This window comes from Podarcis erhardii, assembly GCF_964252035.2.
Source record: "Podarcis erhardii genome assembly, chromosome: 3".
In the NCBI taxonomy this organism is placed as follows: Eukaryota; Metazoa; Chordata; class Lepidosauria; order Squamata; family Lacertidae; genus Podarcis; species Podarcis erhardii.
Window position 1 is genome coordinate 34,594,853 of NC_138507.1, and position 26,569 is coordinate 34,621,421.

General features: G+C 39.9%; 1 long non-coding RNA gene across 1 annotated transcript in view; it reads right to left on the reverse strand.

Annotated features, from left to right (window-relative positions):
- LOC309339342 overlaps positions 1–21,724 on the reverse strand; it is a 119,453-nt gene extending 97,729 nt beyond the window's left edge. The window contains exon 1 of the long non-coding RNA XR_014155219.1: positions 21,637–21,724. This is a non-coding gene — a long non-coding RNA (uncharacterized lncRNA). The remainder of the gene's footprint in view (positions 1–21,636) is intronic.
- Positions 21,725–26,569: the final 4,845 nt, after the last annotated feature.

Sequence of the window (26,569 nt, forward strand, 5' to 3'; positions counted from 1 at the left end):
TTTTGGAACTAATTGAAATATTTGGTCAAGTAGCAGGTTTTAAATTAAACAAACATAAGACAAAGGTGTTGGGAAAAAATCTAACGATGGGGGGAAAAGATAGTTTCCAAAGAGAAACCGGTTTGGAAATTGCAAAAAGAGTAAAATATCTGGGGGTGAACTTAACATCTAAGAATGTGAACTTATTTAAAGATAATTATGAGAAATGTTGGTTGGAAGTGAAGAAAGATTTCGATATATGGTCTAGGCTGAGACTTTCCTTGTTAGGCCGAATTGCTGTCATCAAGATTGACAGTATTGCCGAGATTGTTATTTCTGTTCCAGACATTGCAAATTTTAGACAAGATGGATTGTTTCAAGAAGTGGCAGAAAGATATATCTAAATTTGTCTGGCAGGGCAAAAAACCCAGAATAAAATTTAAGATTCTGACCGATGCAAAGGATAGAGGGGGCTTTGCCCTGCCGGACTTAAAACTTTACTATGAAGCAGCAGCTTTTTGCTGGTTGAAACCATGGCTACTTCTTGAGAATACAGATATTCTGGATCTGGAAGGTTATGATAATAACTTTGGTTGGCATGCATATTTATGGTATGACAAGGTAAAGGTACATAGAAACTTTAAAAACCATATTGTCAGGAAAGCACTGTACAATGTATGGAATCGATATAAAGATTTGTTAGAGAGTAAAACCCCCAGGTGGTTGTCACCAATGGAAGCCAAGGCGGTAAAAAGATTGAACATGGACTCAGATTGGCCAAAATATTGTGAAATTATAGAATATGATGGTGAAAACCTGAAACTACAGAGTTTTGAGAAATTGAAACCTAAACTCCGAGACTGGTTACATTATTACCAGATTAATGAAACCTTTAAGCAGGACAGGAAACTAGGATTTCAGAAGGAGAGGTCAAAGTTAGAAACAGAATTGCTAGAACCCAATACTAAGAATTTGTCTAGAATGTATAATCTGCTGCTAAAATGGAACACACAGGATGAAACGGTTAAATCAGCTATGATTAAGTGGGCACAAGATATTGGTCATGATATTATGTTTGCTGACTGGGAGGAGTTATGGACCACAGGTATTAAATTTACGGCATGTAGTGCCTTGAAAGAGAATATAATGAAAATGATCTATAGGTGGTACATGACCCCAGTCAAGCTTGCAAAGATATATCATCTGCCCAATAACAATTGCTGGAAGTGTAATGAATGTGAAGGAACTTTTTATCATCTTTGGTGGACCTGCCCGAAGATTAAGGCCTACTGGGAAATGATCTATAATGAAATTAAGAAAATCCTTAAGTGGACATTTGTAAAGAAACCAGAGGCTTTTCTCTTGGGCATGGTAGGCCAAATGGCTCCAAAGAAAGATAGAACATTTTTTATGTACGCAACAACAGCAGCAAGAATTCTTTTGGCGAAGTATTGGAAGACTAAAGAATTACCTACTCTGGAAGAATGGCAGACCAAGGTGACTGAATTTATGGGACTGGCAGAGATGACCGGCAGAATCCGTGACCAGAGGAGAGAGACAGTGGAAGAAGACTGGAAAAAATTCAAAATCTATCTTAAAAATTGTTGTAAAATTTCGGAATGTTAAGATGTCAAGGGATTGGATATAAAGAATTACAGCTGTAAAAATTGAAATTTAAAAAAAAGCTTTAAAGAGAAATAAATATAAAAAGGGATGAAGGATTGCTAAAAAAATTTAAAATAAGGATGCAGTGAAGGGGAGGTTTGGGGAAGTCGTGTTATGTTTGTCTGTTTTTTGTCTATGTTGTAAAATTAATAAAAATTATTTTTTAAAAAAACAAAAAACAAAACTGAAAGTCCCCACAACTCCAATCTCCTCCTGGCCCAAGTCCAAATCCCAAAGGTCAGTACATCCCTGCATGAGGGAATCTATCCAACTTTCCTTCTCAAATCCAAGCAGGGTTCCAATCCTCAAAATCTGACTTTCTCTAAATTAAGTCATAGAAGGCAACAACTTATATTCATCAAATTGCCTCTGTAAGACTGGGACTCTCTCCACTTGTATTACTTTAGGTTCAACAACAACTTTCTCCCTTGCCTTCTCAACAATTTGCCATGTCAAAGTAGATTCCTGAAACAATTCCTGAATAGTTTCTGTATAGATGTTCACTTTTTGTCCCAAATCAGTCACTTTTTGTCCCAAATTGTCAATTTTGATAGTCATCACATCTGTCTTCTTATGAAGCTGTTCCAATGAGGCACTTATCTTGCATAATGCAATCACCAAGGCTTCTTCTGTCGACATTCTTACCAATCCAAGGTCAATCCCTGGTTCTCACAGTTTTTTATCTCTGCAGCTGGTAATCCCCCCAGCTCCACTCCTGTAACAGTTTCAAAGGCTCCCTCTAGAGGGAAACAATTTCTATTTGTATCAATCCTTTTAAACACAGTTCAAGCAACAAAATTAGTTTCAATTTTCGGTTACTTTTACTCCTTTTTAAACGCAGAAGGAAACAATGGAAACAATATATTTCTCTTATTTAGCTATCTGTCCACATACGTTTTATTCACAGTCAATGAACTTTCCCAAAACGTCAGTCCTACTAGCAGCCCTTTTCCAGGTTCGAAGCGGTGGTAATTTATCTTTCTTCGCTCTCTCTCCCTGCAGGCTTACACTATCCAAAATTTCCCCCCTCTTCTCCTACTTCCAAGGGGGGGTTTAATGATTTTAACCGATGGAGGTTTAATCCTTTACAGAAGACTTTCCAAGACTTTAGCTTGCAGCCTCTTTGCTTCAGCCTATTTACAAAAGGGGAAGGTGGACTTCCTGTTTTAAACCTCCCCGTTTTGGTGCCAAATTAAGACGTTTAAAAATCCAATTTTCCGTTCTACTCACGGGTAGTTGTTTTAAGATCAAATTGTCCACAGGAAAAAGTCAGCACTCTCCGACAACAGCTATGCGGCTTCACTCCATGAAAGAAGCAGTCAATTCGAAGAACCATGCCACTCACCCCATGTCGCTCCAGATCCCCGAAACCGGGTTTCCCCGCGAGTGGGGGAGGCGCAAAAGGTGCCAGCAGAATCCCACGTTCACAGGCTTCTCCCGCCTGTGATTTTTGGTGGGTCCCCGCCTTCGCCGTGGCGGCCAGATCCTAATTTCCACGAAGCAAATTCCTCCCGATCAGAGGAATTCAGCCATTGCTGGAGGCGCCAACCCGGAAGTCTTCTTTTCTTTATTTTCACAGGGAAGAGCAATTGACCACATATTTTCCATTATAGATGACCTAGAACAGCAGAAATACACAAGGCACTGATACACAGTTAGCGCTCACCAGTCTGGTGCTGCTGCTTTGCAATGCCGGGTCAGTTCACAATAGGTCCTTGCTCATCCGTTATTTGATCTTGGATGATGTACATTACTGAGACCTGGATGAATGAGCAGGGTGGAACCCTGCCAACCTGCATACTCAGTACCACAACTAACATAGGCTGATGAGTTGGGGAGAGGGCATTGCTTTGGTCCATGAGGATTCCATCTCCCTCTCCAGGAATCATGTATGATATATTTTTCAGGTTACCTTACATTCAGCTCCACCTCCCTGTTCTGTGTCTGTGTTTCAAATGCATTGTGTTCAGTTCCATTGCAGCTGATAAATCAGGTTCTTATGAAAGCTTGTGCAGCAATAAATTTGTTAGTCCTTAAGGTGCTTTAGGACTTTGGCATCCAATCCACCAATTAATCACACCATTGCCACCTTGTCTGCACTGTTTTTACACATAATTATGTTTAAAAACAGTGGCTAATTATAGGCCAATACAGTATTATTTGCATAACTCTTTTTAAAATCTTAATCAGGCAGGACTTGCATTTCCAAAGTAGCATACATAATGGGATAAAATTCACAATTGTATAGATCAGCTGTGACAAAAATGCCCAAAGAATGGCTAGAACTGCAGCTTTTTATGAGAAGGACTAAATATTCTTCTAGCCTTATTCTGGGATCTCTCAAAGCCACACATTCTTAATGAGCCATTCTTTGATTTATCAGAATCAAAATTTGATAGTGTGTTGTTTTCGAAAGGTGTGGTTTATTATTTTGCTAATGTGTTCTGTTAGCCAGACAGTCTTCCATAAGGAAATTAGCATGGCTTGTACTAATGGTCAGAAACAGTTGTTGGTTTTAATTTATGTAAACGGTTTGACAGTCAAGAAGGCAGATAAACTGCAAATAACAGAAAGAAACTAATTTTAATTTTGTCTTCTGCTAAAGTCTTTTCAATAAAGACAACTTCGTTGCCTACATAAACTCGAGGAAGTGCTCATCCCCCTACTGCCCTTTAAGGTTTTAGTTGTAAGAATTAGCACTTCCATCCATACAAGTCTGCATTGTTGCAATACGGTTTTAATTTGGAAGCAGATGACCATTATTTCATTGTAAGCCTTTCCACAGATTTATGGAGTAATAAAGCTGATGCTGCTTTAGGAATCCTTTCAAAAGAGAAAAATGAGGAACGTTAGCAAAAATGCTCTGAATAAGTGGTTTCGGATATTGCTAGGTTTGTTTCGAATACATGGGATCCGGAAGCTTGTATCAGTGTACTGCCTCTGTATGTGTCTGTAGATTAGGGCTGTCCAACCTTGTGTGTTCTTGGAGACAGTCTATTCACCAGACAGTGCTTAGTGACCTGAGATTGTGTTTTGCTGCACCACTTGAACCCCATAGGTAAACTGGGCTTTATAATAAAGTTCTGAAGTAGCTATCAAATGAAAAGATACACACAAACTCCAAATAAAGATTAGTTTTATGTTGTAGTTTGTAGTTTGTACTGGCCTACCAGGGGGGGGGGGGGCATGTGTAAGATGCAGAACAGCACAGTGTGTGTTATTTGTCTGTGTTTTGTCTCTGTTGTGGTATCTTACAGTGGTTTAAAACATGTCTTTAATGTTAAAGATTTAGGCATGGTAATTAAGAGATGCAAGGTAGCTGCCAACCTCTGAACAGAATGCACAGTAAATCTTGGGGAAATACATCACATATCCCCAAAATCTATCAGCAGGAGATTTGCCTTCTCTGCACCCTTTTTTCTATCTTATGCAGCTTAGAAGGCTATTACAAACCCAGTGTGAGATCTTGACAACCATCATTTCCCTCTTGGTTTTAAAACAGTTATGTAGTAGTAAAACAAAACAAAATAATATTCCAGTATTGTTTGAGCTCACTGTCAACATCTATACTCTTATCTGATTACGTAAAATGTATGGAAGGGACAGCAGTCAATAGCATTGGAAAATCGCAATGCCTAGTGGGCTTTATGATTTTTAGAAACAAGATAAAAGCTTTATGACTCAAAGAAAGCAATCAAATGGTTTTCGGTAGCCACAAGCATCATATTTACTTAAAGGATTGTGACTATAAAAGCAAATATCTCTTACAGGAAGCCAGGACAAAAGCTGTCAGGGAACAGGGTAGTAAATAGCTCTGAAATTGTTTTCTCTGCTTCATTTCAAAAGCTTAAGGCTAAGAATGTTTGACCTTTTACAAATGGAATGCTTTCCTCCAGGTCACGGGGCTCTGCTGAATGCTGATGGTGATGTGGAACTTGATGCAATCATTTTGAATGGTAAAAGTCTTGGGGGCTGGTGAAGTCTCTCCTGCATCAGGAATGTTTCTAATCTACTGACATTTGCCCATTCCATTTTAGGACTTCTTATTTTCCCTCAGCTATTCACTTTGTGCTGCCGATATTTATTATTAGCAAAAAGGGCATATGAAATGGTGTAATTGTTCAGAAATTGCTTGGAAGGTTTAAAGAACTCAAGAAGGGTTAGGTCCAACACAAGTCTTTCCTTACCTGGAAACTTTCCACAATCAGAAAATAACTCTTTTAGAAAATGAAAAAAGCAGGGCAAACCCTCCCTCCACTATTGATTCCATTTGAAACACCCATTTTCAAACTTGTTCTGTGTTGTGGAAAGAGTAACCCATGACCACATGAGCCATGCCTTCATCATACAATTTTTGTGGGGACAAATTAGCTCAGGGTGATCTTTTTCACTAGATGAGGATAATCTTCATTTCACCTTTAATAATCATGAGAATAACCTGGCTTTAGTGAAATAACAGATCTGTGGACCAATCAGTCTGATCAGAGCCAGATGTTTCCAGCCTTCTTCACCTCCTCCTTCCTGTGATTTTTTTCAAGTAAATGACAACAAGCTAAATAAACCCAAGGCAAGTGGGTTGCTGGGTAAGAGGGAGGGCCAGGTAGAAGCTATCAAAGACCCCACAGATCCCACTTGCTCCACCTGGGCCTCCATGGACAAAAATGGATTCCAGGTGCACCTCTAAACTGTGTGGCTGTTCCTTCTGGAGGAGTGGAGCCCCATCTAGAACAGTCAGAACCCCCAATTCTTTGAGCTGGAAACCATTAATCAACGGTGTTTCTGTCTGAGCAGGCTTCCATTTCAGTTTATTTGCCTTCATTAAGTTCATCCAGGCACTAGTTTAGCTTGGGCATGGCCTCTCCGGATGAAGATTTAGTGGAGAAATAGAGCTGTCATCAGCATACCTATGTCACTTTGCCCCATATTTTCTGATGACTGCTCCCACTGGATTACACCAGTAGAGGCAATGTAAACAGGTGCATTTTAAGAAGCTGACAGAATGCTAATACAGATGGAGCCTTCATATTTCAGCAGAGGGCGCATTCCATAACATCAGTGCCATCAGTGAAAAGGTCTGCTGTCATGTCACCAAAAGCTGGTAATCATTAGACTAACTGGGTACTATTTGTTAATCGTAAACTTTCAACTAGAATTGTCACTCGTAGATCCTCAAGGCAAGATTATGTTCCTAAAAGAATGGAGTGATAAAGCACTGAAGCATTCAAGCAGGCCTTCACACATTTGGTTATATCAGTGTTTCCCAAATTTGGGTCTCTAGCGGCTTTTGGGCTACAATTCCCATCATCTCTGACCACAGGCCTCACTAGCTAGGGATGGTGGGAGTTGTAGTCCAAAAACAACTGGGAAACACGGGGTTATGTGCTTTAAAAAAACCAACAAACCCAAACAGACAGACATAGAGATTAATATCTTTGTTTCTGGAAATGTAACCTGTGGCTTCAAGTGGCAGTACTAGATTCTGACCAGAACCTAATACATCAAACAGAAGTAAGCTAAAACATTTAGACTTGATGAGCACCATCAAACTGCCATGTCCTGCAGTATTTTATATCACAGAGACCAGTTTAGATGAGTGATTTTGTAAGCTTGGTAGGTTGTGGCTCCAGAAAAGACTTTTAATTGGTGAAATAGACAAGAAGAACAGTATGCAAAAAAGAAAAGCAAAGGATGGCAAAAAACAGTTTAGGAAAGCTATATGATACTGGGGTTCTTTCCCACTAAATGAGATACCACTGTAATAGTATGGCCTACACAGGAGGTCGGGAATGGAATTCAATTAGAAAATATTGAGAGAGCAATTTAAAAAATAGAAAGTTATTAGAAGCCTGCTGTGTGACATAACATAGTACAGCTTGGCATTCTCAGAAGCAATTCCAGAAATGGCAGTTATTTGCAAACTGCAGAAAGGGCGACTGTAGTGCATGACGACTATTATCAGAATCTTATTAAAATGCTTTTTGACAAATAAGAGATCTGCAGACATATAGATAAAGTGTTACTGTTATTTGGAAAGGGTGACGCTGCTTTCATCTTTAACACTCCAGAGACCAAAGTTTTGGACCAGTGCCAAGTGGAATCCATACTTGCTGGATTGCCAGCAATAATCCCAATTATTATGTGTGTTCTCTCAGCGGGAGATAATTAACACTTCCAATAAACTGCAGGGCTCATGGAGGTAAGCTAGTAACTTCAAAATGGATTTGGTATGTCCATTTAGATCCACTGAGACTCTGGCCCAAATTATTCATTTAAATTATGTTTCTCCATAGTATTTTACTAATTATGCTGGCCTTCTTGGAAAGCAATGGATTGCCATACTTTACAAAGAAATAAAGAGGGCAATTCCTTCCTTTATTTCACAGTGCAGAATTCAATTTGAATCAAAAGCTATATTCACCCATGCATTTCAGTGGGTAGGGTAGCCAACCAAATTTGACCTTTTCAGTCAGTTTGGGTTAAATGAAAGCTAAACATTGCCATTAGCGGTAACCAGAAAGTCTCTAGGGTACTCTGCTACAGGTGTTACATTTTAAAGCAAACAAACCAATAATTTTAAAAACCACGAAAACACACACACACACACACACACACACACACACACACACACAGGCTATTTGCCTTGCTGGCAACATTATAGCAGGTTTGGGGTGTTGCATGTGGGGTATGAATTACGGTAAATCTCAACTCTGGCATATTGAAAAAGAACCTCTGAATTGGGAGGACATTCACATGAGAACGATTCCCCCCCTCCCCCCCCCCAAATAAGGCATTTTATTTACGGTAAATTCAGAAAGGTAGATTATTAGTGGTCTAGAAGGCACCAACAGAAACCATTTCCAATGGACACCATCCAAGTTAAATCTGCCTAAACTTTTGACAACCAGATCCTAAAATGCAATGTTCTGTTTTATCGGCTTCAATTTTAAAACATAAAACATTATTTGGAGGAAGGGACAGACCTTGACAGCGCTCTTGCTATGCATCTCAGGCACGCCATTTTAATGAGGCTTATCTAACAAACTTCCCAGTAATTTTGAAGATGAACCTTGGTTAACTTTCCGTTTGTGTTTTATAGGCTTCAGTTAAGCCCCATTGAACCTGGCAGAGTTATCCTCCATACTTTATAGGAAAACTGTAGCACCTTTTCATAGGGGGAGTTACTTTTATTTTCTACAGTGGTCCGTGGTAATATGCATTTACGACATGCTGCATAAAATGGCCTAATCAAGCAGAGTTCTCTTTCAGACATTGTCATTAAGAACCTCTGGTTATCATGAAGAGTGAGAAGGAAGGCAGAGTACAGGGTCCCTGTTTTACAGAAGCCGTCCTGGTTTCTGATTGGATCCCAGAATGTCCTGCTTTTCTTTTGTGGTTGTTTAGTCATTTAGTCGTGTCCGACTCTCTGTGACCCCACAGACCAGAGCACGCCAGGCACTCCTGCCTTCCACTGCCTCCCGCAGTTTGGTCAAACTCATGTTGGTAGCTTCGAGAACACTGTCCGACCATCTTGTCCTCTGTTGTCCCCTTCTCCTTGTGCCCTCAGTCTTTCCCAACATCAGGGTCTTTTCCAATGAGTCTTCTCTTCTCATGAGGTGGCCAAAGTATTGGAGCCTCAGCTTCAGGATCTGTCCTTCCAGTGAGCTTTTCTTTAGGACGGCCCTATTTTCATCAGAGAAACTTTAGAGGGCATGGATTTATGCAACTCCCGAGCCAAGGAGATACATCCTTTAGAAGACATCTGAAGGCAGCCCTGTATAGGGAAGTTTTTTTAATGTTTTATGTTTTGTTGTGTTTTTATATATGTTGGAAGCTGCCCAGAGTGGCAGGGTATAAATAATAGCTGGATCAATGGTCTAACTCAGTATAAAGCAGCTTCCTATGGATAGCCTATCTTTTGAGTCCATACAGGTGACCATTATGTCACATTTTCTACCACCAGACTTAATCCACATAGGCTTTAGACGTATTCTGTGTATGTATAAATAATTATCTTTGGCCTTTGGGGTGGATGATGCAGATATCCACTCCACAATAAGAGCACTCAGCCTGCGATGGTTTGATCATCTGTATGAGATCACAATACCACCTTGCAGGCTGCAAAGAGAATTATATCATGTGCAGAGAAATCAAACACAGTTGTATTACTTATCCACACATTCTCAACCTGTGAAAAGTTGCCCGTTTTCTCTGGCTGCATCAACCTCCTGCCCTACGGGGAGCCAAGGGCGTGTGCCTTGAACCATGAAGCTTGTAGAATTGCATAATTGACTTACGCCTATGGTCCTCCCGCTGCTGGCCTTTCAGAATTATACCTTTCACCTGCAGCAGTCATAGGAATCTTTTTTCCTTACATGTGTCCTAGTAAAGAAATACCCAAAAAGTCTCTTTCTGTACTTGAAGGTTTAGCAACTTTCCACTATCATGCAGCTGCAGTGATTCAGACTAATAGGATTTAGCCTTCCTGGGAAATGGTAAAGGGACCAATTATAAAAAGCGTAGATGCCTCCATATCAAGGGCTGTGTTTGTTCTCGTTGGCAGGTGCCACAGTTTAGACCCTATCTTGGCTGAGTCCAAAAGACCTGTGAGTCCTGGGTGTGTTTTAAACTCATTATAAACTGAAAGTTGGGGGTGGGGGAGAGAAACCATATATATATACACACACACACACACACACACACACACACACACACACACACACATATATATATATATATATATATATATATATATATATATATATACACATTTGAAAAACAGAACAAGCAATGTCTGATCTTCTCCTCAGAGCTCCTTTCTATCAGAACCAGTTTTTACTCTGATTAGCAGAGCAGACAAAGAACACCACTGACAGATACAAGGCACTTCAGCAAATTCTTCTCCGTTTTTCTCAGTGAGTAAAACGAAATGTGTTAGCGCTGAAGCAAGGCACAATTCAGGGCACTAATAGAAGCCACAGATAGAGCAGTCCCCCATTTTTCAATCAAAGCCCTTTCTAGTCCTCCCTCATAATTTTTACACAATTTATAGCTTTTTAAAATAAAGTTTGGGCTGTTAAATAGGATACAGATACTAAAAATGCTCTTTTCTTCACACACTCAGGAAGGGGTTCCAGTCTTAAACCAAGTCTGCCAAATTGCTCATAGGTTTGATTTTGATTTTTTTTAAGTCCTCGCAAAAATCCATCAGCATTTTAGTGCTCAGTTTTCCTTTTTTAAAAAAACCAAAACAATTTTTATATGCAAAATACCAAATTATATATATATTTCTGAAAGCAATTCTTCCTAACATGACACATTTTATAAGTTATTTTAGGCATACTTTCCCCTAATTATTCACATTTTTGTACACTTTTTTTAAAAAAGAACTGTGCTATACAAATTTGGAAAAGTGTGCATTTACAAATTTCATAAATAATAAACGGTAACCAGTTGAAGTCCCACTAGCAGCGGGTACAGTTTCCCAACACAACTATCCTTCTGAAGAAGACAATCAATTTAGTGGGACCTAAGTATTTCACAAATAACACTGAAGCAAGCCATTGTGTATCATTAGCTCCCCTCACCGCCACACCAACAACAGCTTTTTGTGTTGTTACCTGAAACCACCCTCGTCTTCCCGAGTGTCTGTAGAACCCCTATCTGGGGTGCTGTGTGGTTGTAGCTGGCGATCCAGCATTTCCTTTGTAGGAATCTCTGTCATAAGAATGAAGGGACCAGATATCCTTTCATTGCTAAGCAGTATTGTGGTATAAAGCTCATTTTGTTGAAATGACCTTATAAGCAGTCCTTCTGTCTGCTACCAGCTATAGGACTCCTGAATTACCTGCTTGTAACTAACAAATACCTTCCTATCTTCTGTTCAGTTATTGCAAATCTGTGCTAACTCACCCACTTCCTTTTTGTCCCCATCCCACATTGAAACCATCTTACTTCCTTTCTCTACAACAGAGGGAAATATAGTCCTTTGAAGAGCAAGAGCCCAGGGTTGCTGTTACCAGCCAAGATCAGAATCATTGCTCTAATGTTCCTTCCTCCAGCTGCTTTCACTTCACTGGTATACTCTGGCGTTTTTTAAATATTTCATTGTGCCTTCAAACTCCAAGCAGTCCAAACAGAGTTAGTTGTTTGTCTCCAAGAATAAGTAGCATTTTCTTTTTATCAGAAAGTGATTACATGTCCTAGAAAGCCATGACTGGTGTTTTGTTTTTGTTTTGTTTTTAAATCAAACCAAGCCTGCACATTTTCACATGCCTATTAATCATTTAGCTAGGGTGCTTTTAAAATCTTCCCCCTCATTTTTCTGCTTGCTCTCGTATTTCTTCTACCTCCAATGGCGGCATCATTCTGGGGGGAAAGGCTGAATTTCATAATTAGTAAAACAGAGCCCTTGAAACTAATGCAAACTAGCTTGCTTGTGGTTGCATATCCTGGTGTGTTTTTTTTTGGGGGGGGGCAGTTAAACACCAGGATCATCACAAAAACCCTTAAGCCATAATGGCTTCTCACTTTTTCATACTGAGTCCCAAATTCCCAAGGGGCCTTTCCTTCAGTACAGTGTTTCAACATGTTACTGGAAGTTCAGATCTATGTGTCCCTCCAACACATTTCTTACAACTATGCCTCCCACTCCCTTCCACACCGTCCACTCAATATGGCATCACTTCCTGTTTTTATGAAAACAATATCCGGGTCACTTGACTGCCCGTAAGAAAAATTTTCACCATTTCCCCACTTCTCAGTCGGTCGGTCTCTCATAAAGAAAATGATAAGTGGGGCAGGGCCTGTCCGCGAAGCTACTGCCATGGCTGCAAGAGGCGCTAAGAGGTTGAGGATGTTGAAGAGCAGCCATTGCAATCACTTGGTTCCAGCTTGCTTCATTTGGTCAATGCATCTGCACCCCTGCCCCAGCCTCCAAGGAGGAGGGCACAGGGGTGGGACTGGTGTAGAATATGTCCCAAATTTCATCTGAGGAATGTTGGAGGGTATATATATGATGGTTGCAGACTAGGTTCTCCTAGTCTCCCCAACAATATTTGCAGGTGAATAACCCTTAACTGGTCTGAGATAAAATCCCACAAGTATGAATATATCCTCAGGTGCATCCATCAGAATGAAAGCACAAGGCCACAAAGCATGCCATTCTGGAGAGTGATCCCAGATTCTAGTAATCTTCAGCTTGCTTGCTGAACGCACTGAAGATGGATATCATGATGTAATAAACAATGCAAAGGTCTTAGCTGCACAAAATGTTCCATACAGTGGTACCTCGGGTTACAGGCGCTTCAGGTTACAGACTCCACTAACCCAGAAATAGTATCTCGGCTTAAGAACTTTGCTTCAGGATGAGAACAGAAATTGCATGGCGGCGGCGGGGCGGCGGCAGGAGGCCCTATTAGCTAAAGTGGTACCTCAGGTTAAGAACAGTTTCAGGTTAAGAACGGACCTCCAGAACGAATTAAGTTCTTAACCCGAGGTACCATTGTAGTAGACATGTGCACCTAAGCAGTTCCCAAGAGACTAGTGAAGGGGCAATCTGTACATACAGCACCCCCTGTGCCATGCTGTAAAGCACCTTTTGTTAGGTGATCTCCAGATGTTTAGGACTACAATGCACATCAGACTGATGAGAAAAAAAATCTGGAGAGCACCAGGTTGGCTGATTTAGTTATTATAGTCTTTTCATGGGATCAGAAACAGCCCTTAAAAGAACTGGGCAAGATGCATAACTGAGGGAGCCCAGAAATCTGGACACCAAGATCTAGCCTCTGAAATGGACCTATTTTCTCTGTGTGGCACTCCTCCAGATACCTGTTCCTGCCAAAATTTCACTTATAACAAATAGCTGTCATTAAATCAACGCCAGCGCTAACATTTTAACAGTAATGGTTGTTAATCTTTTAGAATCTGTTAGCGACATAATAATGAAAAGGAATGCGTGCTGGATTGTGGTGATGTTTGACGCTGAAACTAGGTCAGGAATCTTTAAAACACTTACACAGGCAACAGATTTTCTTGTTTTTTTATTACCTCTTATTTGGCAGCCTACATAATACTAGAAGTATACAAAATGTTATATAGGCAGTAATAGGTATGTGTACTCAGGAGTTATTAAGTACTCAGGAGTTATTAAGTATCAGTTATTTTTTTTTTTTTTAATAAATATTTATTAAAGTTTTTAAATATAAATGCACAAATAATAAACAGTCTTACTTCTATCACAGACATAATTTCATCACTTCTTTGGACTTCCTCACGTCTCCCGCTCCCATTTACATCGTTAAAAGTTTTTTCCAAACAAATTATCAACTTGTTTACAATCTCATGTCCACTCATTCAAATATAATCTAGCACTTCTTCCACAAAATTTTATATTTTCTTTAGTCTCACTTATCATCAAATTTCAAATCTAATTTAGTGGTGGCCAGTTTTTTATAATCTAGCATCCTTCTTAGCATTCAACCAAATTACAATGTTTTTGTAGATACTTCTTGAATTTCTCCCAGTCTTCCTCCATCTTCTCTTCTCCCAGGTTACGGATTCTGCCTGTCATCTCGGCCAGTTGCATATAGTCCATCAGTTGCATCTGCCACTCTTCCAGTGTGGGTAGATCTTGAGTTTTCCAGTTTTTTGCGATGAGTATCCTTGCTGCCGTTGTTGCATACATAAAGAATGTTCGGTCCTTCTTTAACACCTTCTGGCCGACAATACCCAGAAGGAAGGCCTCTGGTTTCTTAGTGAAGGTATACTTAAATACCTTTTTCAGCTCATTATATATCATTTCCCAGAAGACCTTCACCTTAGGGCATGTCCACCAGAGGTGAAAGGATGTTCCTTCGTTTTCTTTACATTTCCAACATTTATTATCAGACGAATGGTATATTTTGGCAAGTTTAACTGGGGTCATGTACCATCTATATATCATTTTCATTACATTTTCCTTCAGAGCATTACATGCGGTGAAGTTCAGCCCAGTGGTCCACAACCTTTCCCAGTCCTCAAACATAATGTTATGCCCAATGTCCTGTGCCCATTTTATCATAACCGATTTAACCATTTCGTCTTGTGTATTCCATTTTAACAGCAGGTTATACATTCTTGATAATACCTTAGTCTTTGGTTCTAACAATTCAGTTTCTAACTTCGATTTCTCCACCTGGAACCCTAACTTTTTGTCATTTTTAAAAACTTCTTTAATCTGAGCATAATGTAACCAGTCTCGCACCTTATCCTTCATTTTCTCCAAACTCTGCAATTTCCAATTGTCTCCATCTTTTTCTAATATTTCCCAATATTTTGGCCATTTAGCCTCCATATTGGGTCTTTTTAGGGCCTTAGCCTCCAGAGGTGAGAGCCACCTTGGAGTTTTATTTTCCAGTAAGTCTTTGTATTTTGTCCAGACATTAAACACTGCTTTCCTGACAATATGGTTCTTAAAGGCCTTATTGATCTTAACTTTGTCATACCATAGGTATGCATGCCAACCAAAAGCATTGTTAAAACCTTCCAAGTCCAACACGTCAGTGTCTTCGAGAAGTAGCCAGTCTTTTAGCCAGCAAAAAGCTGCGGCTTCATAGTACAACTTTAAGTCTGGCAGGGCAAAGCCCCCTCTTTCTTTCGCATCTGTTAATATCTTAAACTTAATTCTGGGCTTTTTGCCCTGCCAGACAAATCTGGATATATCTTTCTGCCACTTCCGGAAGCACTCCGTTTTGTCCACGATCTGTAATGTTTGAAACAAAAACAACATTTTTGGCAATACATTCATCTTGATAGCAGCAATTCGGCCTAACAACGAAAGCTTCAATTTTGTCCAACTATCCAAGTCTCTCTTAATTTCAGACCAACATTTTTCATAATTATCCTTAAATAGACTCAGGTTTTTTGCTGTTATGTTTACCCCTAGGTATTTTACTTTTTTAACCATAGTTAGTTCTGTTTCTCTCTGAAACCTTTCCGACTCTGTATCTGTCAAATTTTTTCCCAACACTTTAGTTTTCTGTTTATTTAATTTAAATCCTGCCACCCGACCAAAATCCTGTATCAGTTGTAATACTCTTTTCGTACTAGATTCTGGCTCCTGCAGAGTCAAAATATTAAGTATCAGTTATTAAGCACAGAGTTGATTTGGCTTCAGTTTCTTCAAGGTAGCCTGATCGTTCAGTTTTAAATATTTACGTACCTCTCTGCCTGCCTCCATCTTGAAATTAATTCCCTGCTCTCAAAATAAAAGATGGCCAAAGATTATGTGCCTTGATGTTGGTGGGCTACCCACACCCTCCAAGGTTAGTGATATCAGCTAACCAGTTATTTCATGACCATGAAAATATGAGCTGGGATGTATCCCTGGAGTGCCAATTCCCACAATGCACTTCTCCGTGCAATTGGAATGGTCAGGACAAAGGTTGTTCATCAGTGTGAACACTGAAGACACACGGGACAACGAAACCTAGCCAAAAACCCAGTCAGGAGGCTCAGAATAACTGTGAGAAGCCAAGAATGAAATCTTTATCCAGCCAAAGCAAATGAAAACACCATATCAAAAGCAAATTAATGAGTTGTCCAAGCAACAAGGAAACAGATTTTTTTTTAAAAAAAGTTTTTATACTCTGAAATTTCATAATCCTTCCCTTGTTAGTAACCTGTCTGTGTGTGATTTGCCCTTTTATTAGTTGCATGTTAGTACATTATTATCTAAAATGATGGTGGGGAAATGGCTTAAGCTGTTCATTCTATGGCATTAGTAGTTACCATTTAAAATGGATACTTAAGGCCAGTGGGTTGTTGTTTTTTTAGAAAAAGAGGTGCCAGAACTCCCCATGAATGCCTCCCTTGTTCTCTTATAATGGCAATGGTGCCCACCTAAGAGGTGCTGGAACTGAGTTCCTGTGGGTTCCAGCTGGAACCCCCCCCCCCCCGCTTAGAGCCATAAGTGAGAATAACAATCAAATGGTAACGCCTCTGTTGTTGTATACCGAGGGTTTTATCAATTTACTAATCTCAATCAACCTTAAGCTTTACTATAGAGCATATGATACAGATACCTTTTTGAAATAATTCAATGGAAATATTGTGGTAAGTTGCAGTATGTATGTATGTATGTATACTGCCCTTCATCCAATGATCACAGGATGGTTCACATTAGTAGATTGATAGAAATCACAGTTTCTGGATGAAAATGGTGGGCTGGATTCATTTGTCATCTGTAATGAGCACATGCTTTTACTGACTCTTCAGGGCAAGGATATGCACTTTGTTCAGTATCTTGTTAACTTGCTATTGGAAGTTTATATTGAAACAGGAGGAGGCATAGTTAGATTAATCTTTAATATAATAATCTACATTTGTGGAGATGTGTTTTCGTCTGGATTTTAGCTTATCGTTGATTTTTTTTTTATTGTTTCCATTAACTCCCCCACCAACATCTTATTGTTTCATTATTTCGGTAAACCGCTTTGAGGTGCTATTACAAACTTGTGAAATAAATAAATACCTATGTAGCACACAAGATCTCAAAACCAAAACAATATAACACTTAAAACCAAAGCCGCCGCCCCCCAAGCGCCACTATATAGCAACCTCACAGTGTTATTGTGACAATGCAATATACAAGTAAAGAGGAACATGCCCTGGTTAGCAAAAGTGAATAGTAAATTAACAAAGAATAGGGATAATTTTGTATTCTGCAAATATTTGAGATTGATTTGTATATTTGATTTTATGATTATGATGTATACTGCTCTGGGTACTTTTTAGCACAATACAGTGGTACCTCGGGTTAAGAACTTAATTCGTTCTTAACCTGAAACTGTTCTTAACCTGAGGTCCCACTTTAGCTAATGGGGCTTCCTGCTGCCGCTGCAGCGCAATTTCTTTTCTCACCCTGAAGCAAAGTTCTTAACCCGAGGTAATATTTCTGGGTTAGCGGAGTCCGTAACCTGAAGCATCTGTAACCTGAAATGTCTGTAACCTGAGGTACCACTGTAGTGGTATATAAATATACAGTGGTATATAAATATACAGTGGCTACTGTATAACTATTGCCTGTGCTCTGCTCATATGAACCTCTTCCAAGAAGCTGTCTTACCTGGCCCTTTCAGGTTACCTGCAGATGTGTGGATGCTGTTGTCTGGGGATGCATATGGTCCTTGAACTGGGCCTCAGAGATGGTCAAGACAACAGATCTAACAGGAGTTCTTGTGGTATGAACTAGATTGGCTAAGGGTAGACTGTTATCTTTCTGCTTCTAATAAAATCCACTTTACTGGGAAGACAGGCATTAAAGGGGAAACATGAGTGAGGCAACATAAGTTGGCCGACCTAATTTTTGAGACTTCAACATCTGCTACTTTGAGTTTAGAAGTAAAATAATGGAAAAAGCAGTTTGCATAATTGCACTCCCCCCGCCTTTAACCTAATGTGTTTATCAGAAGCCAGCAGTCCCAGTGAGTATACGCTTACTTTTCAAGCTTTGCATTTCAAACAAAATGGGTACAGTATGGAATATATCAAATGGAATATGTGGCACGCTTGCAAGGTGTTCCTCAGTTATTAGCTGTACCTAGGAATAAAACTGATTGATGTGCAGGGTTTGTCTTTGGTAGGAAACACTTGGAATTTAAATGTCCTAAAATATGTTTTTAAAGGAAATAAATACAGCATTATCTGTCACAGGAATGGAAATTATACAGTGAGGTAAATATAAATTGCATATTTGCATACAAATATTACTGAAATACAAAAAGAAGATGTAAAAGTGCACTTTCGGTTAACCTTTGACCTACTGCAGTTTGTTATTCAACATATATATTATGGCAGGTTTTCATCCAACGAGAATGTACCACATTATTCTTTTCTGCAAAATAACAACAAGAAAAACAGACGCTACATCACTCTAGGGATGCAATGTTACTGTAATGATGGTATTTCTGTGTTTTGGTCCACAAATGCTATGTTTGAAATGAAATTATGAAATTAATTACGCAATTAATAACTGTAATGGCATGCAATGGCCTTGAATCCACACAGTGAAACACCCACTGATGCCATTTCAATAACATATGAGTTGGGCCTGAGCAACACTTTGAGTTGGCTGAACTGCATAGTTAAGAGAAAACACATTTAAAATGCAAAGGGTTATATTTGAAATAACAAATATTTCCAGTGTTTCCCTGGAGCTTTATAATTTGCCTGAAGCTTTTTAAATTTTGTGTGTGGAACTTCCACACTTGTGCTACAGATCCATATAAGTTTTCTAGATCCGTAATGGAGCTGCTCTTAAAAATGGGCCTAGACTTGTGATGCAGCCAGAAAATGGCCACTAGCAGGCTGTGCCACAATTTTTCTCATTTCCATTCTGCTTTGGTCCCCGGAGAGAAATTAAACTAGTCCTTGAAATGCACAACAAAGCTATAAAGCAACAGCAACATTTCCCATAAGCTCTCTTCATTGCATTACCAGATTTCTTATTCATGAAGTTTGCCCTAATTGCATTAGTATGAAAGTATATTATTTTTATTGATGATAATAGTATATGAAAAGTAATTATATTAGTGATTTCACTGTATTAGCAAAATAATGTTAATCTGTGTTATAGGCAAAATGTTGCTTTGGAGAGAGAGCAAGGAAAGCAGCTTTAGTGTGGCACACTACCCAATCTCTGAGCAATACGAGATTCCAGAGGTTCCAGGCCCTTACCCAGGGTTTGTGTTTCCTTTAGGAAATGAAGAACACTAGCTATTGTGGTGTCCTTATGATATATGATTTATGTACGCATATGCACCACCTGAGCCTGCAGTGGAAGGGTTCAAAGCATAACCCCCTCCCCGCAAAGGGTATTGTTTCTCCCATAGCCAAGGCCTTGGATTCAAACTGTTATGTACTGAAGTTCTCACCCTGAGCCAGCAGGGGGATACTGTAGATAGTTATGCAAATAAGGGATCGAAAGTGACGTTCAGTGATTGGATAGTTTTAGAAAATTGTTAGAGTTACGTTGTACTGGCGCTCTATATAAGCAGGCTGACTGAACCCTTCAGTTCAGTTCTGTTCTGACCTGTGAATAAACAAGAGCTGTTTGAAGAATCGCTGTGTCGTCTGATATGTTCACCCACAACTTAACACAAACAGAAATTAATAATTGCCTTGTCTCTCCCACTCCCCAGCTTGCTGCTTTGCTTCTGGTCCACATAACTGCAACTCAGCTCTAACTCTGCTTTTATTCTTCTAACAACCACCCATTCACCTTCTCACAAAAAGCCCCTTTCCCTTTTAATGGCCCATCGCCCAGGCAATTGCCCCAACACAGGAAGCTAGCCTGGTTTATATTTTATCACTTACTGATAAAAGGAGTTAGCAGGGTCCTGCATACAGCCCACTCCCCCCCCTACCTCACAGCAGTATTTTTTATTGATAACAGTATATGAAAAGTAGTGATTTCACTGTATTAGCAATATAATGTCCATCTGTTAAAGTTACTTTTGAGAGAGAGCAAAAGGAAGGAAAGCAGCCTTGAGATCAAGCTTCCCTGTACTTTCCCTGTTCCCTTCCCCTGTTATGTGACAAAGACACATGAGAGCAGAAGCAGCAAAGCAGGCTGGGATGTGCTGGGACTGCACATTCATTTGGGCCTACTAAAGTTAATCAGGCCTAACTGCTAACTGTTGAGTCACTCTGACATGTGACTTAGCAGCCATTTTCTCTGTGTGTTCTCCATAAGATTTCAGTCAGAGTCAGTTTGCCTCAGTTGTGAGCAGTATGTAATCTCAGTCAAACTGTTTGGAACCATGAAGATGTTTATTTTAACTCAGTAAAGCTTTTATTCTTTCACTTAAAAACTCTGCATTATTAATTTACGCTGCGCGTCATCCCCGCTGTCACAACTTACATTGCAAGCTGCTTGAGGACAAGGGACTGCCTCCTTTTGCTTATGAAACTCTTGTAAAGTGCCAATTGTGTTGGTAGCACTGAATAAACAATAAACATTAATGGACCCAATCCATTCAAATCTGTTGAAATCTTGACATAAAAGTTTACAGGTTGCCAACTGAGTGCCACAAGATAATATTGTTTTTGTTACCTTCTGCTGAAGAGAGGCTGCCAACATTTTAATATCTTTTTTTAACCTCAGAATTGTAACTGCTCACGTACCATATTATTCTATATACTAGAACACATACTTATTCATATATTTCAGGGATGGGGAACCAATCAACCCCCATGGCCAATGGTCAAGGATGATGGGAGCTGTGGGGGCCCAATATATTTGAACAACACTTTCAAAATCTGAACAACACTTTCAAAATTTCAGTCAGAGGATTTTACTCATTTCAGCTCAAAGATATTCTAGAAAAGCATAATGGGCCAGATTCAGCTATGCTGTTATGCTAGTAGAAGCCAGTGCAATGAGTCCTCCCTTCTCCACCCCCATGCCCTCCTTATCCTCCCCAAATCTGCTCAGAATGATTGGGATGAACCCCAGAACCGGGGGGGGGGGGCATGGAGGAAAACAAGAGAAACTGTTCATATTTTGCATATTCAGCAAGCAGAAATGTTTTCGCTGATAGAACAATTGTCTTAGCACAACATTGAATCCCACCATTGTGGTCCTGTAATCTGTTATCAGCTGTTCAGAACAGACTGCATTATGAACATGTGAAAATGTGCGTTATATGGGGGCCTTCCTGTTCCCCTGTGTATATTTAGGAGTGTGTGCACGAAGAAAAATATTCATCCATCCCCTACTCAGAGAATTGACTTCTAGAGGCCTTGGGAAATAGCCGGAATCTGAGGAAAGCCAATGCCAGAAAGCCATACTAACAAAATTGTAACAAACCGGCAAAATTGCTTACCAACAAGAGAAACTGGAAAATGGAAACTATCCCTGAACAGGGAGGATTGGAGCATAGGGCATAGCTGTCAACTTACAGATTTGAAAATAAGGGACCAGCAGCCAAAATAAGGGGCCTGCAGCCTCACCTGTTCCAGGCACTCCAGTCTTCCTGTCCTCCTGCAGTCTGGTCAAACTCATGCTGGTAGCTTCGAGAACACTGTCCAACCAACTTTATAACCAGAGGTTCAACCGAATAGAATCTGAATCACATGCACTACAAGGCCTATGCAGCCTCAACTTAAGATGGCTCCCTGGCCTAGCTTTGCACTGCAAAGTTTGTAGCAGCACGTGCAACAAAATGGCGTCCAGCATTCAAAAAACCCCTCAGCTTGCATTAACTAGCCACACACAAGGCATGCAAGCTCCACCCCCCAGTCATTCTTAGACTTCTTATTGGGTGAGCAACACAGCCAAGCAACACAGTTGGAGCCTCCCTCCTCCCTGGCCGGCAGGGAGGGAGGGAGAGGAGCTGCTTCCTTTGAAATTTAAGGGACATCATTTAAGGGACATTTAAGGGACATCTATCAATAAGGGACAGCAGCGGGACATGGCGCTGGAATAAGGGACTGTCCCTTCAAATAAGGGACACTTGACAGCTATGGCATAGGGTATCCATAATTTCTTTGTGTTAAGAATCAGATTTCAGGCATTTATTATAATGAGTCTTTTAGCATTCCTTCAGAACCCTTCAGAAATTAGGTTGAAGCAGATTTATTATGTGGGACTGAAGCCAGATAGAAAGCCTAGTCCAAATTAAAATCAATAATAAAGTAGTTCGAAAGTGCTTTTGGACACTCACTTTTCTATTCATACTTTTGGAACAGAACGAGGCTTTTCTTCCCTGATTTTGGAGCGAAGCGCCCTTTTTAAGGAAGCATCAGAGCGCAAAGTCACCGCCTCATTGCAATATGTTATTGTGTTTTAAATTATACTTTTTTTAATGAGTGCTTGCTTCACTTACCTCATTTTCATATCTGCATTAGCACAGCACTAGCAAAATACAATTCCACATGAAATATGTTTTTCAAGAATCTATTAAGATAGAAACAAGCATGATGGAACAATGTTCTTCATACATATTCCTAATCAAAATGAACTTTAATTAGACTAAGTCCGTAACAACTGTGCCGGGAGCAAGCATCACTACCTTTCAGAAACAATTTCCAATGAACCTTGCTAGGTGTTGCCTTGACAGTAGGACTTAGGAGCCACTGCAGTAATAATGTAGTATTATTTATAAAATAATAAGTAGAAAAAATAAAGGGTAATTCAGTTGCATTCACAAGAGCCACCATTTCATAAGTGGGGCAATAATAATAATAATAATAATAATAATAATAATAATAATAATACCCTGCCCATCTGACTGGGTTGCCCCAGCCACTCTGGGTGGCTTCCAATGCATATAAAAACATAATAAAAATTACATATTAAGAAGCTTTCCTATTCAGGGCTGCCTTCAGATGACATCTAAAGGTTATATAGTTACTCGTCTCCTTCACATCTGTAGACAGCAGACAGCTGCAGAGAATGACAAGCTGTAGATATCTACCAGTGAAACATTTTCCTATCCCACTCATTTCAAGCTACCTAGAAGGAAAGAAAGATGATCCGGCAACATTACTGAAACCTTGTTGTACAATATAAATGTGAATTATGAACTAACACAATGCTCCAATTCTATTTACATTCCAGGCTTGTTAATCTCCCTCGGCTGGATTCTTCCTCTTGTTTCACTTGTTCTTAGGCTTCAGCATAGTTGATCTATCGAACTGAACAAAAGTTGGGGAGGGAGCAGGAAGTGATTCTGTGCAGTAACAGCATTGCTGCTTGGAACACTCTCCCCCTTTCAACTATGCCTGGAGGTGAGTGCAAGCAGGGTTGGGGGCAAGGGCATAAGGGACTTAGGAGTTGGGTGCTTTTTACCTTTTGCCTTTTACAGCAAAAGCATCTGAGTGCACTAAAAGAGAGCAGAAGGAAGGACAGGCAGGATCCACTGATCTTGCAGTAAGGATGCAAAAGTGGAGAAGCAAGGTGGTGGAGATCCTGGGGGGGGGGGGTAGAGGGTGGCGTAGGGTGTGCATTATGAGCACCACATTAATGAAGTTTAGGCTTGCTTTCTTTTTTTACTCACACATATTTACTCCCAGGCCTTCACTGATGGTTGATCTCTGTGTATTATAACTTTAACTCTCCTCTGATTTTTCAGTTGCAAAACACAGAAAAGCAAGAAACATTGGCCATTGGCTCATATGGCCCAGTATTGTCTACGCTGACTTACAAGCTTGGAGGGCTTGTGATGTTCACCTAAAGAAAAGTGAGCATGGTTGGGCTCCTGAATTTTTCTCCAGCTAATGAAATCAAAACTAAAGAAGACTTCCTAGCTCTTCCCTCACCGTGACAAACACAATTGCCTTGAACTACCTCCCTGCCTTTTCTTCAAACAACATTTTCCCGAACAATGCTGATAGCACTCAAGCCATGGGAAGAGGGAAGTGGGGAGATCTCTCCTTCCCCTCTCTTGAAACCACAGTAGGAAGCAAGGCTCTGGTGGAAGTCTTCGTTAAATAGCTAGTTATTTTTACACAGTAGACTTAAAAAAGAAAGAAAAAATGTTCATTTGTTATAGCAAAGCACCGCTAGACCTAACGTCTGATTTGGTTTCAGCTGGTTAAATAGAACTTGTATAACACAGTGAGAAAGTTGCTGAAATCAAATAGGCACAGATGAAATTGAAACACTTTCTTGGTATCTCCGTGATAGTGTTGCAATGGTCATTAATCATGTTTTAATTAAATGTTTCCCAGATACAAATCTGACTCATTAAGCCACCCACAGATCAGTTAGCTTAGGACTCCAAGAGCACTGCAGAAAGTAATATAGCTGAAAGTACTTCAGCAAATTCAACAGTGAACATTTTCTCATGAAAGACAGAACATGTTTTTTTTCCTGATCTGGACCTTTTAAAATATCTGCCCATCTACATTGGTTTTAAATGGGTTAAATGTGCTAGTTTAAGTGATTGCTTATTTTTCATTTTTTTCAAATTCAGTTTGTTAATGAAAATTCCAGGTGGTCTGTATTCTTTCTGGGATAAAAATAAAATAAGGGATTTTTTTTTAGAGGGGGATTGCAAGCTGGATTATATCCTTGGATCCCTTCCAGGCCTGCTACCTGATCTTTTTAACTGAAGATGCTGGAACCTCCTGCATGCAAAATATGTCACTTGATGGTGAATGCTAATGTTGACTCAAATTAGACCCTGACCACATGGAATAAATCCAAAACATCAAAATGTTACATTCCTCAATTTTATTTTGTTATGCAAGAAAATGTATGTTTTAAAAGAAAATATGGTTAAAAAACTATGAATTGAAATGGGCATTTAAATGCAAATTTCAGGAGGTTTTACATTTGCAAAAACCACAGATTTGTGCAGAAAGAGGATGCAGTGGAGTTGCGAGTGAAGGTGTGCAAAAGTGGCATGGACCTGAAATAAAACCATCTGTCCATCCCCAGTTGTGCACTACAGCTGTCTCTCTAGACCAGTCCCTTCCAGCCTTTGGTTCCCAAATGTTGTTGGACTACAACTCCCATTATTCCAGATCACTGGCCCTGCTGGCTATGGAGGATAGGAGTTGTAATTAAACACAATCTGGAGACCTAAGGTTGGGAAGGGCTACTCTAGACTCATCTTCCTCTTCTCTTTCCATTAAAGATGTTATGTACAGTGGTACCTCAGGTTAAGTACTTCATTCGTTCCGGAGGTCCGTACTTAACCTGAAACTGTTCTTAACCTGAAGCACCACTTTAGCTAATGGGGCCTCCTGCTGCTTCTGCGCCGCCAGAGCCCAATTTCTGTTCTTATCCTGAAGCAAAGTTCTTAACCTGAAGCACTATTTCTAGGTTAGCGGAGTGTGTAACCTGAAGCGTATGTAACCCGAGGTACCACTGTATTTTCTAAATTTCCTGACCAAACCACATTAGAAGGTTCGTGTTGCAAATAAGCCTTGGAATTGTAATGGGGTTGAGTTCCAGCTGCAATGGTTTACTACCGTGTGCATTGCAAATAATTCTCCATGATCTCACTCATCTCTTCCAAATTCAGTAATCAAGATGCATCCTGCCCATAAACAGGTCAATACTATTGTGGAATAGCTGGCTCTGGGCTCTCTGTGGCAGCATGTGTCTGCTAACCACAGCAAGGACCGTAAGTTAGAAATGTTAAAGTGATGTGCCCATTTCCAAATGTGGGTAAATCAGCATAGCTCAATTAATGATTTGATTACAGGTGTATTAAAAACCAGAAGTCTCACTTTGCCAGCTGCCTTGGATTGGCACTGCTGTCGTCTTATACGTAATCTTTTTTTTTATCTGCTTTCCCTGGAGGGAAATGCTGTTTTCAGGCAGATGGAAAAGAATAAAACCTAAGGAGAAGAAGCAATTTAAAATAAACTCTAAAAATTCATGAGGAAAGTCACTCCCTCTTTGAAGTCCGGATAAAGAACATAATATACTATTAATCCAAGAGCAGGAAGGCTTAGAGGACAGGGACAGACTAAATGCGAAGATAAAGTTGTTCATCTCCTAAAGAACTGTTACATAAATTACACAAGAAGGACATCAGTTTTATTTCTCTTTGACTTTTATTCTATGGCACATCATGTGATTTGTTATGAGCCAGAAACTACTGCTGTATTTTATTATTATTACACCATCAACATCCTAAACAAAAATAAAACAAATTGACAACACAAGTGGCAATTTGTGGTTGTTGGGCCCAGTATCAGCACCCAGCACCTCAGGCCTCAATGTCTTGGCAGACTCACCCCTGCACTGACCTAAGCCAGGCATTGGTATCTGAGACCCTTCCCTGTAATTTCTCACGATTCCCCAACCACAGGCTGCATTGGGAGCATTGTGTGAAATTAACATGGCAGCTGCGAGTTGTTTGGCATTGACTATAGTGTGGCTACTCTCTGCTGCTGCCACCAGCCTGACATTATAGGGGGTATCTCA